The sequence below is a fragment of the Alligator mississippiensis genome, chromosome 12 (genome assembly GCF_030867095.1).
Source record: "Alligator mississippiensis isolate rAllMis1 chromosome 12, rAllMis1, whole genome shotgun sequence".
In the NCBI taxonomy this organism is placed as follows: domain Eukaryota; kingdom Metazoa; phylum Chordata; order Crocodylia; family Alligatoridae; genus Alligator; species Alligator mississippiensis.
In genome coordinates this window covers 39,270,861-39,280,673 of record NC_081835.1, presented here as the reverse complement: position 1 = coordinate 39,280,673, position 9,813 = coordinate 39,270,861, and positions in this window count along the sequence as shown.

Sequence of the window (9,813 nt, the reverse complement as noted above, 5' to 3'; positions counted from 1 at the left end):
GTTAACTAAGGGTTAACAATAATGATAGTAACCGCTTTTTTGCTGCGCATGTCAAAAAGAAATTTATAACTGCGACACCAACATGAAATAGAACTTAGCCTTCTGTGCTGTACATAAATCATTGTAATTGGTCAGAATGACAGGGGAGTGTCCAGGAGTGTCCCTATGATAACACCCTAGCGAAGACCACTAGATAATTGGCGATTCTAATTAAATTTATGACGTGGCGAAAAGCAATTGGCTATTACACAAATAAAACCCGTCTTCACTTCCGTGAAGAACGGGAGACCTCCGCACACACACCTGAAAAACCTCTCAACGTATGCGTGAGAATAACTGACAAATTGATCACTTGTCAGTCTCCCCCGTCTCGACCTAATCAGACGTAAATCAACGACCTGCCGGCCCGACTTTTTTCTCCATTTATCTGCCCGACCGACGAACTCTTATGCAGACCGACATACGACCTACGAACCTTAAGCTGTAACTAACCAAGTATCTCTGACCTCCGCTATTCAACACCTTGACGGCGTGAGTAAATAATCTTGCTTTGCAACCGATAAGCGTCCGCCTAATTAATTCCACTCCAAGCGTCACAAGTACCCGCCTGACGGCCTTCTAAGGCGACGGACCCTTATCTGCCCGGGTGGGAGTCAGGGAGAGCTGCTGGCCGGCTGCCCTGGGTCCCGACAAAGTTATAATTTAGAGATGCTCCCTAATTTAGAAGATTGACAAGCAGGGGACAGCAGGGCAGACCCTACAATGAGAGGCTACAGGACCTGAACCTGTTCAGCCTTCACAAGAGAAGGCTGAGGGGGAACCTGGTGACAGTTTATAAACTCACTAGGGGGGACCAGAAGGGTTTGGGGGAGACCTTGTTTCCCCTAGCGCCCCCCGGGATAACAAGGAATAACAGCCACAAGTTGTTGGAGAGTAGGTTTAGGTTAGACATCTGTAAGAACTACTTCACAGTTGGGGTGGCTAGGATCTGGAACCAACTTCCAAGGGAAGTGGTGCTGGCTCCTACCCTGGAGGTCTTTAAGAAGAGGCTTGATGCTTACCTGGCTGGGGTCATTTGAGCCCAGTTTTCTTCCTGCCCAGGCAGGGGGTCAGACTTGAAGATCTACAAGGTCCCTTCCGAACCTACTTCTATGATTCTATGACAAAACTAGGAACTGACAGATTGTGTCTCAGTTAGAATAGTTAGTTAGCTAGAGACCAATGGCCTGCAGAAACTTGCCTACTGCTCCACAGTAAAAGTTGTTGTTTATTTCTTCTCATTCATGCCAGACTGTCTTTTACTGAACCCCATGAATACTACATGTTTAGTCCCAGTGTGCTTGCTGCCTGCCTGTTCCTTGTCCAATCCCTTGCCTAACTCTTGGACTTCTGACCTGCCTTGCCCCTAGTGTCTTACACTCCCAACTTGTGATCTTTACTATGGAGCCCTGATCCCCACATCCAGGTCACACTTGTGAGATCCTCCTATACCCAGACTATATGTCAGCAGTCTGCACAGAGAGGACTTACTCTACATTCAGGCATGCAGGAAGCTCCATAGATATGATACTCTTTACTCCTTGCATATGACAAGTGAGTTCTTGAAATGAGCCAAATCCCAGCTGGGGCAGATCCAGTCCCAGGTCTCAGCTGGAAGTAATTAGGGAATCAGGGTGAGAGATTCTTCAGAAAAAAAGCCAAACCTACACTGGCCTATATAAGTTCAGACCACAGAACAGCAGGCTTTTTGGGCAGTAGACTGCCTTGCTGTACCCCTGGCCAGCTTGGAACCACTAAACCTGACTGTACTCTGAACCTCCTTACTTCTGTTCTTTCCTGTCTTGGACCTCCTGGCCTGGATCAGCTTCTTATCCTACCCATGACTTTGTCTGGACTCTTGGCTTGCTATCATGGATTAGGACTGACACCCAGCTTTGGCCCTGGCTTCTACTCCAGTAACCTCCTGACCACAGGTGATCCCTTTGGACTGACTGCCTATGCCAGTCAGCTCTTACAGTTCTGTACATGCATGGCTCTGAGGATGGATATTTAGGTCCCTAGGAAAACCAGTGGGTTGTATTACCAGTTGATATTCAGATACTGGCTTTAGGCCAGACATTGGTTCTTACCAGTGCCAGTTCTACCCTTTCATTGAGCTTCTAAGAGTACTTCTCATTTTCTTACTCTCAAGATGGCTTTTTTGAAAGGTTATGTATCTTAATATGGCAGCAACAGTAATCAGGCCTACAACTGGAAGCCCTTCCCTACCTCCCAGCTACTCTAACAGAGTTCACCATGACAGAAACATGTAGATACACACATGGTAAAGGAAGCATCAATCAGGGATAGAATGAGCTGTCTGATAAATGTTCCCAGTGTACCAGAAATAATATGGCTCTAAATAGGTACTGCCTTAATTGAAGATATGCCACATCTGAAGAGTTATTGGTGGATTTTATTGAAAGTTAGTCATTGCCAAATCCTAATTATGTGCCAGCTCACAGCCTACAGCAGATGCATCCAGAAGTACTGTAGGTTCTGCTGTATTATATCCTAAAAATGTCATTATTGGACTCTCTGGGCACTTTTACATGTGCTCTGGGGGCAGAGGTGGAGGGCTCATTCGGTGAGCTTTAGTTCAAGCACCCCCACTGCCATTTTGAAGCACAGGGATGCTGATACACAAGATGAAGAAGCTGCCTGGAGTGCAGTAATTGCCATGCTCCAGCAGACTTGATTAATAGAGTTTGTTCTGAAGCACTGTAATTACAGTGTGTCAGAGAAGCTTCCCACTTGTGTACAGGCACCCCTTATGACCCCCCCCCCCCATATTAGTTCCAACCAGCTTATTTCCTTTACAATAATAGAGGTTGTAAGGGGAACCCTCATGGGTCATCTAGTCCAACCCTCTGTCTGAGGCAGGATCATCCCTATCCAAACCATCCTATACAATCCATAATTAACTCTTTGTAAAACTACCATCAACCCTGACACAACACAATACATAACACCTTAACTTGCCACAGATAAAGCAGGGGAACCATGGTAGCCAATATCCTGTTTTTATAAAAGGCTGTTAATATATATACACACAGGAGATCTCAGGTAGAGGACTGTTTTCACCTGCTTCTTCCTCCCTCCGTCCTCCTCTGCTCATTACAGAGGAAAGCAAAAACCCTTACAGTCCATGCCATTCTGACCATGGGGTAAAATTCCTTCCTAACCCCAAATACGGAGATTGGTCTGACCCTAAGCAGATGGACAAAACAGTCAAGCTAGCCAAGAATCTCTAACTTCAAGTCCCAGCAGTCTTTTTCACTGCCTCACTATTCTAACAATGAAGAAGTCTAAATCTACTTCCCTGCATTTCAAGCCATTGGTCTGTATCTTACTCTCTGCAGCAAGAGAGAAAAGGTGTTTTTCTTCTTCTTTATAGCAGCCATTCAGGTATTTGAAGAATGCTATCATACCCCCTCTTAAACAACTTTTTCTCAAGCTGAACATGCCTAGCTCCTTCAGCCTCTCCTCGTATGACTTGCTTTCCAAGCTCTTTATCATCTTTGTCATCTGTCTCTGGACCCTCTCTAACTATTCCATGTCCTTTTTAAAATGTGGAGTCCCAAACTTCAGACAATAGTCTAGATGAAGCCTAACTAGTGCTGATCAGAGAAGCACAATCACCTTCCATGTTTTGTATCTAATGCTTCTATTCATGCATTGCAAAACTGCATTTGTCCCTATATTTAGCCTCATTTCAGAAGCTGCAAAGAATGGGGCTGCCTACATGTCAAAAACTGAAACAAGATGCAGAATGCTATTACCTCAAGCACCCATGTAAGAGGTGCAAAAGCCACATTTATGCAACTATGCACCTAAGTGTGATTCTTCTTCCTTTTTTCCCAGAACTGAATTGCAGTTATGTATGTAGATACACTACTTTGTGTAGGCCTCCAAGGGTATATAAACATTGATCAAACCATATGCAATGTGTATAAAGGCTTTTCTAAGAGCATTGATTAAAGCAGGCCTCATCAAAGGTTAATTGATACCACCAGGGTGCAGGTAACAAATAGCAGTGTTAAAGTTGATCATTAAGGTTGATTGATAACGGTGTAATAGAGGACTCCCACCCTCTGTTACTCAAAGGGAGAGAGACAGGTGACTAGGACCAGCCAGTAGAAAGAGGTAGGCTCCAGAATAATCAGCTTGCTACTGGTGCTGTGAGTAACATGCAGGCTTCAAGAACAGCAGAACTGCTAACAAATAAGGAGAAAAGTCCTGAGGCTTGTTAAAGAAGTCAGCAGGGCTAAGTGTCTACAAGCCAGCAAGCCTACAGGGGAGGCAATGAAAAACCCTTGGGCCTGGTTCTTGGAAGTAGGGAGATCAGGTGACTGCAAGAGGGAGGAGCCAGGGCTACCTAAGCCTAACAAAGCTAGGAAGTAACTCTGGGCTAGGTATGTCTACACATGAAATTAATGCTATTTAGACTTACTGCACAGTAAGATAGCCCTGGGGATTCATCTACACATGCACCCTGGTGGAAGCAGATTTGCTTCTTATAAGATTAAGTAGATCCAGGCTTGCTCCTGCTCTAACCTCTTGCAGCAGCTAGGGTGAGCTGCAGCCACCAGGTACAGCTGCCCGGGTGCCAGAGTTCTCCAGCAGGTACAGACTCGGCTTGGCAGGGGTCTTTAGAGCATGCAGGCTCAGCCTGGCAGGCATCTCCAAGGGAGACAGGCTTACCCTGGTAGGGGAGAAGAAATCACCAACACACATACAGATTTGGAAATGTCTTTCTGGGCAGCACAGCAGCAGAAAGGGATCTTGGAGTCAGTTGACTCAAAGATGAACATGAGTCGACAGCGTGACAAAGTGATCAGGAGAGCTAGCCACACTCTGTCATGCATTAGCAGGTGCATCACAAACAGGTCGAAGGAGGTGATACTTCCCCTCTATGCAGCACTGGTAAGGCCGCAGCTGGAGTACTGTATCCAGTTTTGGGCGTCACACTTCAAGAGGAATGTAGATAACCTTGAGAGGGTCCAGAGGAGGCTCAGTCTGCCATGTGTCTTCAAGGGGGATGGGCTTAACTTGGCAGGTGTCACTGATGGGGGGCAGGCTCAGTCTGGCAGGGATCTGTGGGGGGGAAGCTTAGCCTGGCAGGCATCCCCAAGGTGGATGGGCTCAATTTGGCAGGGGTCTCTGAGGGGAGGCAGGTTCTGCTTGGCAGCGGTCTCCAGGGGGAATGGGCTCAGCCAGTCAGGTTTCCATGGGGGATGAGTTCAGCATGGCAGGAGTCCCCAAGGGGGATAGGCGGGTTCAGCCTGACAGGGGTCTCCAGGGGGACAAGCTCATCCTGTAGGGGATGCTATCCTGGGAGTCTGTGGTGAGTGCGCCATGAACACTCCCTGCCCTCCTTCACGGCAGTGGTGGAAAGGGTATCCTGCTTGCAAGGCACCTGTGGACCACCTCCTCCCCCATCCCCCTGGTAGGCTGCCTGTTCATGGACCCCAGGCTCACAGGTTACCCTTAAGAGCACATGAACTCTGGACAGTTTCAAATCAAGAATCTTAATTTTTCTCCACCACAGCACACTCCCTCCTGCCCCCACTTCTCCCAAACCCAACACTCACTACCAGTAAGACCCTCTTCCCCATGCAACTATTTACAAGACTGTGGTTGGTGTAATGTCAGGGGAAATGGTGGGTTGGTGGTGCCTATGGTGTGGAGCCTGGGGAGAGGCACCCAGAACCCCAGCCTCTGGCAGTACCACCACAGTTGTAGACACTATGGCTAGGGCGGCAGCCCAGGGGCTCAGCTAGAGCTGAGAGCAGATGCTGTTCAGCCTGCTCCCCATCCCTCTTCATGTGGCTGGGCTCAGCAGGGGCCATCTCTCACTCAGGGATTACATGGAGAGTGGGTGAATGCAGGGCAGCAGCCCAGATGGGCAGTCTATCTGCTGGGGGACCTGGCTCAGGGCCCTAGCCCTGCCCAGCTCCCTCCCTCCCTTCCTCCCTCCCTTCCTAATTATGGGGGTCTCAATCCCCCCACCCTACTGACTTCCCTGCAGGACAGATCAAAAGTGACTACAGGTCTCTGGGTGCAAAGGTGAAGGGGTCTGGGGAATAGGTCATGTTCTCTTAGATCCTTCCGATCAAGGGAGGAAAGGGTCCAGGCAGGAACAGGTGCATCCTGTAGAGCAATACCTGGCTGTACAGATGCTGTCACCAGCAGGGTTTTGGCTTCTTCAACCATGGGATGTTGTTCCAAGGATTGCTGGGAAGCAATGGGATCCACCTGATGAAGAGGGGGAAGAGCATCTTTGCAGACAGGCTCACTAACCTAGTGAGGTGGGCTATAAACTAGGTTCACTGGGGGATAGAAACCAAAGCCCTGAGGTAAGTGGGGAAGCAGGAGACCTGGAGGAAGAGCAAGCAGGAGGAGGCAACAAGGGAGGTGTTCTCATACTTCCTGAGAAATCAGGGCAATCAACTTGTTACCTTAAGTGCTTCTATGTCAATACACAGAACCTGGGAAACAAGCAGGAAGAATTGAAAGTCCTTGCACAGTCACAGCACTATGACATGATTGGAATAACAGAGACTCGGTGGGAGCTCACGTGACTGGAGCACAGTCATGGATTGGTACAAACTGTTCAGCTGTTCAGAAAGGTACAAGTTGTTGAGGAGGAGGAGTTGCACTTTATGTAAAAGAGCCATATGATTGCTCAGAGCTCCAGTATGAAACTGGAGAGAGACCTGTTGAAAGTCTCTGGGTTAAGGTTAGAGGGGAGAGCAACAATGGTAATATTGAGGAGGGTGTCTTCTATAGACCACCAGACCAGGAGGAAGTGGTGGATGAGGTTTTCTACAAACAGCTAGCAGAAGTTTCCCGATCACAGGCCCTGGTTCTCATGGGGGACTTCAATCACCCTGACATCTGCTGGGAGGGCAATACAGCAGTGTGCAGGTAATCCAGGAAGCTTTTTGGACAGTGTTGGGGACAATTTCCTTGTGCAAGTGCTGGAGCGGCCAACTAGGGGCCATGCTCTTCTTGACCTACTGCTCACAAACAGGGATCAATTGGTGGGGAATGTAGTAGTGGATGGCAACTTGGACAGTGATGACCATGAGATGATTGAGTTAAGGATCCTGAGGAAAGGAAGGATGGAGAGCAGCAGAGTAAAGATGCTGGACTTCAGAAAAGCAGACTTTGACTCTCTCAGGGAGCTCATGGGCAGGATTCCCTGATAAACCAGTCTGAGGGGGAGAGGAGTCCAGGAGAGCTGGCAGTAAGAAGCCTTACTGAGAGGAACAAACTATCCCACTGTGCAGGAAGACTAGCAAGTATGGCAGAAGACCAACTTGGCTTAGCAGGGAACTCTTCAGCAGGCTAAGTCAGAAAAAGGAGGCTTATAAGAAGTGAAACTTGGACAAATAGCTAGGGAGGAGTATAAGAGCATTGCTCGGGCATGCAGGGATGAAGTCTGGAAGGCCAAAGCACAATTGGAGTTGCAGTTAGCAAGGGATGTGAAGGGTAACAAGAAACTACAAATATGTCAGTAGCAAGTGGAGGATCCGGGAAAGTGTGGGTCCCCTACTGAATGGGGGAGGCAAATTCGTGACAGAGGATGCGGAAAAAGCTGAAGTGCTTAATGCCTTTTTTGCCTCAGTCTTCACAGGCGAGGTCAGCTCCCGGATTACACTGGGCAGCACAGTTTGGGGAGGAAGTGGGCAACCCAACAGTGGTGAAAGAACAGGTTAGGAACTATTTAGAAAAGCTGGACATTTACAAGTCCATGGGGCTGGATGAGATGCACCCAAGGGTTTTGAAGGAGTTGGCTGATATGATTGCAGAACCATTGGCCATCATCTTTGAAAACTCATGGAGATCAGGAGAGGTCCTGGATGGTTGGAAAAGAGCAAACATAGTGCCCATATTTAAGTAAGGGAAAAAGGAGGATCCAGGGAACTACAGACCAGTCAGCCTCACCTCAGTCCCTGGAAAAATCATGAAGCAGATCCTCAAGGAATCCATTTGTAAGCACTTGAAGGAGAAAAAGGTAATTTAGGAACAGTCAACATGGTTTCACCAAAGGCAAGTTATGTCTGACCAACATGATTGCCTTCTATGATGAGATGACTGGCTCTGTGGACACTGGGAGACCAGTGGATGTAGTATATCTTGATTTTAGCAAGGCTTTTGATATAGACTCCCCCAACATTCTCACAGGCAAGTGAAGGAGGTATGGGCTGGATGAATGGACTGTAAGGTAGATAGAAACTGGCTGGAGCATTGGGCTCAGAGGTTAGTAATGAATGGCTTGATGTCTAGTTGGCAGCTGGTATCTAGTGGAGTGCCTCAGGGATCGGCCCTGGGGCCAGTTTTGTTCAGTGTCTTCATCAGCCACCTGGAAGATGGCATAAAGTTCACCCTTAGCAAGTCTGCAGATATCACCAAGCTGGGGGGAGTAGTAGATATGCTGGAGAGTAGGGCTAGGATTCAGAGTGACCTAGACAAATTGGATGATTAGGCCAAAAGAAATCTCATGATGTTCAGCAAGGACAAGTGCAAAGTCCTGCACTTAAGACAGAACAATCCCATGCACAAGTACAGGCTCAGGGCTGACTGGCTGGGCAGCAGCTCTGAAGAAAAGGACCTTGGGGTTATAGTGAACAATAAACTGAATATGTACCAACAGTGCGTGCTTGTTGCAAGGGTATAGTTTGTAGCCGTGTTGGTCTAGAAAAGCAGAAGCAGACAAAACTCTTGTGCTAGAGGCTACATCTTTTATTAGACAAAGCTAGTAACAAAAAATGTCTTTCTTTGCAAGCTTTTGGGTCCAAACAGCCTTCTTCATGCAGAGGAGAGTTCAAAGATTGTAAAAATTCTCCCAGGTTGAAAAGAAACTTCATCTTACACAGCAGTGCAAAGGGAGGTAAAGGATGATGTGATTTCCCTGGATTTCAAAGTTTCTTTTCTTGGGCAGCAGCAGGGATCGAAGTTGATGGGCCATTGGATTGCATTAACTTGGAGGAAGTTGACCCACTTCCAGATTTCTAGTGCTGGCTGAGGGATTCTGAGAATGCCCAGCTGGCAGCACTGTACTTTACCTCAGCTTCCCTTGCTTCCCAGTGCCCTACCAGTGTCTCCTAAAGGGAGTACTGTCTGCTTTTGAAATTCTCTTGGAGTGAGACTGTCCTCTTCTCCAGAGCAGCAAGTCTTCATTTGAAATAATTCTTCTTTGTTTCCAGGTGCTGTAGCCACCCCTTGTGCTATAACAAAGCCCTGTAGACATGCATGCATGAGGATGTCAGGGATTGACCTCCACTGCCTTTTCTTCTTCCAGTTTCCCAAGCTTTCTCACAGCTCTGGAACCCGGGGAGTGAAAGCCACTGTCTTTTGCTGCCCCCGCCCCCCCGCCCAAATTCTGTGGCAGGGGAAAGAGGGAACAGGCAGCAGCAGTGTTCACCCCCTAGGCTCTGGAGCTGTGCAAAAGCTTTGAGCTGACCAGCTGTCAGCACAAATGAAAGCCACCACCGCTCATCCCCTTGCTGGTGAATTCAGAAAGGCTTATGGGGCAAATGGCATTGGTATTCATCCCCTGGGTTCCAGAGTTGCACAAAAGTGGTGGCTCTGATGAAGCTCATGCTGACATGTTCAGAGCTTTTGCACAGCTTTGGAGTTCAAGTGGTGTCACTTCTCATTCCCTCTTTTCTCCTGCCACTGAATTTGGGGTGGGTGTGGAGGAAGAGTGGCAAATGATGGTAGTATTTATGCCCTGAGCTCTGGAGCTGCGGAAAAGATCTGAGC